Source organism: Triticum aestivum, chromosome 2B (genome assembly GCF_018294505.1).
Source record: "Triticum aestivum cultivar Chinese Spring chromosome 2B, IWGSC CS RefSeq v2.1, whole genome shotgun sequence".
NCBI classification, from domain to species: Eukaryota; Viridiplantae; Streptophyta; class Magnoliopsida; order Poales; family Poaceae; genus Triticum; species Triticum aestivum.
The window spans coordinates 743,865,021-743,870,693 of NC_057798.1; positions in this window are offsets into that span (position 1 = coordinate 743,865,021).

A 5,673-nucleotide genomic window follows, 5' to 3' on the forward strand; every position below is an offset into this window, starting at 1 on the left:
CACACCAGAGTGGTATGGCAACCCTGTCCTAGAAATCATGTTGTTAGACAACGGTGAACCTTCGAACTATGAAGAAGCAATGGCGGGTCCAGATTCCAACAAATGGCTAGAAGCCATGCAATCCGAGATAGAATCCATGTATGAAAACAAAGTATGGTCTTTGACTGACTTGCCCGATGATCGGCGAGCGATAGAAAACAAATGGATCTTTAAGAAGAAGACGGACGCGGATGGTAATGTCACCATCTATAAAGCTTGACTTGTCGCTAAGGGTTATCGGCAAGTTCAAGGGATTGACTACGATGAGACTTTCTCTCCCGTAGCGAAGCTTAAGTCCGTCTGGATCATGTTAGCAATTGCCGCATACTATGATTATGAGATATGGCAGATGGACGTCAAAACGGCATTCCTTAATGGTTATCTTAAGGAAGAGCTATATATGATGCAGCCGGAAGGTTTTGTCGATCCTAAGAATGCTAACAAAGTGTGCAAGCTCCAGCGATCCATTTATGGGCTGGTGCAAGCATCTCGGAGTTGGAACATTTGCTTAGATGAGATGATCAAAGCGTTTGGGTTTATGCAGACTTATGGAGAAGCCTGCGTTTACAAGAAAGTGAGTGGGAGCTCTGTAGCATTTCTCATATTATATGTAGATGACATACTTTTGATGGGAAATGATATAGAATTCTTGGACAGCATTAATGCCTACTTGAATAAGTGTTTTTCAATGAAGGACCTTGGAGAAGCTGCTTACATATTAGGCATCAAGATCTATAGGGATATATCGAGACGCCTCATAGGTCTTTCACAAAGCACATACCTTGATAAGATTTTGAAGAAGTTCAAAATGGATCAGTCCAAGAAAGGGTTCTTGCCTGTACTGCAAGGTGTGAGATTGAGCTCGGCTCAATGCCCGACCACGGCAAAAGATAAAGAAGAGATGAGCGTCATCCCCTATGCCTCAGCCATAGGATCTATTATGTATGCCATGTTGTGTACCAGACCTGATGTAAACCTTGCCGTAAGTTTGGTAGGAAGGTACCAAAGTAATACCGGCAAGGAACACTGGACAGTGGTCAAGAATATCCTGAAGTACCTGAAAAGGACAAAGGACATGTTTCTCGTTTATGGAGGTGACGAAGAGCTCGTCGTAAAGGGTTACGTCGACGCTAGCTTCGACACAAATCTGGATGACTCTAAGTCACAAACCGGATACGTGTATATGTTGAATGGTGGAGCAGTAAGCTGGTGCAGCTGCAAGCCGAGCGTCGTGGCGGGATCTACATGTGAAGCGGAGTACATGGCAGCCTCGGAGGCAGCGCATGAAGCAATTTGGGTGAAGGAGTTCATTACCGACCTAGGAGTCATACCCAATGCGTCGGGGCCGATCAAACTCTTCTGTGACAACACTGGAGCTATTGCCCTTGCCAAGGAGCCCAGGTTTCACAAGAAGACCAGGCACATCAAGCGTCGCTTCAACTCCATCCGTGAAAATGTTCAAGATGGAGACATAGATATTTGCAAAGTACATACGGATTTGAATGTCACAGATCCGTTGACTAAACCTCTTCCGCGAGCAAAACATGATCAACACCAGAACTCTATGGGTGTTCAATTCATCACAATGTAACTAGATTATTGACTCTAGTGCAAGTGGGAGACTGTTGGAAATATGCCCTAGAGGCAATAATAAAAGGATTATTATTATATTTCCTTGTTCATGATAATTGTCTTTTATTCATGCTATAATTGTATTACCCGGAAATCATAGTACACGTGTGAATACATAGACCGCAATACGTCCCTAGTAAACCTCTAGTTGACTAGCTCGTTGATCAACAGATAGTCATGGTTTCCTGACTATGGACATTTGTATGTCGTTGATAACGGGATCACATCATTAGGAGAATGATGTGATGGACAAGACCCAATCCTAAGCATAGCACAAGATCGTGTAGTTCGTTTTGCTAGAGCTTTTCCAATGTCAAGTATCTTTTCCTTAGACCATGAGATCGTGTAACTCCCGGATACCGTAGGAGTGCTTTGGGTGTACCAAACGTCACAAGTAACTGGGTGACTATAAAGGTGCACTACAGGTATCTCCGAAAGTGTCTGTTGGGTTGACACAGATCGAGACTAGGATTTGTCACCACGGATAACGGAGAGGTATCACTGGGTCCACTCAGTAGTGCATCATCATAATGAGCTCAAAGTAACCAAGTGTCTCGTCACGGGATCATGCATTACGGTACGAGTAAAGTGACTTACCGGTAACGAGACTGAACGAGGTATTGGGATACCGACGATCGAGTCTCGGGCAAGTAACATACCGTCTGACAAAGGGAATAGTATACGGGGTTGCTTGAACCCTCGACATCGTGGTTCATCCAATGAGATCATCAAGGAGTATGTGGAAGCCAACATGGGTATCCAGATCCCGCTGTTGGTTATTGACCAGAGAGCCGTCTCGGTCATGTCTGCATGTCTCCCGAACCCGTAGGGTCTACACACTTCAGGTTCGGTGACGCTAGGGTTGTATGAATATGAGTATGCAGCAAACCGAATGTTGTTAGGAGTCCCGGATGAGATCCCGGACGTCACGAGGAGTTCCGGGATGGTCCGGAGGTAAAGAAAACTATATAGGAAGTGCTGTTTCGGCCACCGGGAAAGTTTCGGGGTCACCCGGTATTGTACCAGGACCACCGGAAGGGTCCCGAGGGTCCACCGGGTGGGGCCACCTATCCCGGAGGGCCCCGTGGGCTGAAGTGGGAGGGGACCAGCCCCTAGTGGGCTGGTGCGCCCCCCCTTGCCCCCCCCTGCGCCTAGGGTTGGAAACCCTAGGTGGGGGGGGCACACCACTTGCCTTGGGGGGCACTCGACCCCCCTTGGCCGCCGCCCCCTTGGGAGATTGCATCTCCCAGGGCCGGCGCGCCCCCTGGGGGCCTATATAAAGGAGGGCAAGGGGGAGGGCAGCCGCACCCCAAGTCTTGGCGCCTCCCTCCCCCTGCTACACCTCGTCCTCCTCCCGCAGCAGCTTGGCGAAGCCCTGCCAGAGTTCTGCTGCATCCACCACCATGCCATCATGCTGCTGGATCATTATCAACCTCTCCTTCCCCCTTGCTGGATCAAGACGGAGGAGACGTCACGCTAACCGTACATGTGTTGAACGCGGAGGTGCCGTCCGTTCGGCGCTAGGATCTCCGATGATAGGATCATGACGAGAACGACTACCTCAACCCCGTTCTTTTGAACGCTTCCGCTCGCGATCTACAAAGTGGTATGTAGATGCATCTCTCCTTTCACTCGTTGCATAGATGAACTCATAGATGGATCTTGGTGAAACCGTAGGGAAATTTTTATTTTCTGCAACGTTCCCCAACACGAATATGGCCGGGAAAACAGGGAAACCGACATGTGGGCACACCCGTCGGGACGACGTAGCACAGACTAGTCCAATGGAGGAGCTGGAACATGACCTCCTCGCCGCCGACAACCATTCATGTGGGTCGTTGGGGCCAACAACAGGGCGCAGCTCCAGCACCGCCTCTGGACACGGCGACCGCGGTGAGCGACACGCTCATATCGTCGCTAGACACGGTCGGTTTCACTGTGCCGAGGGTGGCGTTAGTGCTGTGGCACGACCAACAGTATGTTTGGTTTGTGCCCAAGGTTGCCCCATCAAAGCATTGGGTAGCCAAAATTTTGGTTGAGGTATTGGTTGCCCATGATTTGGCCGGCATTGGCAAGAAAAATGAACTAGAGTTGGCTAGAGTTCATTGGCATGCCAAAAAAATGGCAACCATCCAAACAAAGACCAATCTTTGGGTCATGACCAAAATTTTGGTTGAGGTATTGGTTGCCCATGATTTGGCTGACATTGGCAAGAAAAATGAACTAGAGTTGGCTAGAGTTCATTGGCATACCAAAAAAAATGGCAACCATCCAAACAAAGACCAATCTTTGGGTCATGACCAAAATTTTGGTAAGGTGCACTTTGGCCACAATCCAAACACACCCAAACACCTAGCTCGTTGAGGATGCACGGGGCGCCGTGACGCATCCACTGAGTGGTGTAGCACGGTCAACTGCATCCTCTGGACCTAAGACCATGCCGGGTCGTCTTGCTTTATTAATGACATGCGTGGATCGCATGTGAGAAAAGGGCATCTCCAACGTTGCCACGACCGCAACTGACTACCCTGGCACACCAAAACCCTCGTCCCTCATGATGTCGCATGGTGCGTTCCCATCCGGTGCCAGCTGCCCGCGTTCATGTCGTCCATTCATATGTCGTCGTTAAGAGGCTCGGTGCCCGAGGAACCAACTCCGGCGACTTAATGACGCACCCGGATGCTTGGCCTCATCGGAATGCGCTACTTAAAGCGGCAACGCCCAGCTAACCTCCACACCATAGCGCATCCTCCTCCTACCTGGCACCACATCTTCCATGACCGCAAGTGCGAACGCTCTGCGGGAGAGCTTGTCTTCGGGGATGAAGCTCGAGATCGCCGCCCTCGCTCAAGTCGCCTCTCGCGACGCAATAGCGGCATAGCCGGATGCGGACGCGACCGCACAAGTGGTGGCCACGCTAGCGGCCAACGACGGGAGCACCGTCAGCCATGCGTCCTACTTGCCGCCGTCCAACGTCCGGAACCGCCGAGGTCGGGGACTCCTTGAAGGATGAGTAGGGCATGGGAGGCGGCAGGGCATGGTGTGCCAACTGGCCGGTCCGTCTCCCGTGTTCTACTTTTCCTCGCCGGAGACCGCACCTTCACTTCACGGGTCTTGAACCCCGCCCCCGTACATAGATATCGCAGATGGAGGACGTCGGTTGCCGCCGTAGAATAGGTTTAGGGTCGGGTTTCTTTTATTTTTCTATCATATAAAAGTTTGAAATGTAATGAAAATCTGTCGTGTTTGCGTTAACCTCGGCCGGTGTATATGAACTTTCACGATAATATACATATTGTATGAGTACTAGCAAGATGCCCGTGCATTGCACAGAAGATCAAGATCTTGTGGGGGAAAAGGATGAACGAGGGAAAGCCTTATCTTCAAATGTGGAGAGGGGTGCGGGTAAATGGTCATAGTTTCCTTCCTATCCGTTAGATATAGATCGGATGGCCTATATTGCAGGATGACAGGCACACCATCATCACCAACTCTGCTTTTTATTGAACCGAGACAAATCTAACATGCAAAGTAAAATAAACACATAGGGTCTATACATACACAAATTATCTTAGGCACTCCAATAGTATGTCCACTACACATTCACGCATTTCACATCTTTCTACATCTACCGGAACCTACAAAAGGGTTAACGTAAATTGCCTCTCTCTCTCTCCTCCCCTGATTTTCATGGTGGTGGGCCCCTCCCTCCCCCAATCTACAATCAACAGCTCACACGTTTCACATTATGTTAATTACATAACTGGGATTACGTAGGTGTAGCATTACTCGTCCTAAAAACCCAACTAAGCCAACCTCCCAGCATATCGCGCGGGAAAAGACCCGGTCGCGCCGTTTTAGTCGGGATTACCGGATTACTAGTAGTACTATCGATGGATCGCGCGAAGCAACAATTTTTTTTGAGGGGGCGAAGCACCTAGTTTAAAAGGAAAAAAGGCAGTACACTCACAGCACTCCTGTCGCGGTCACATTGCACCCCAC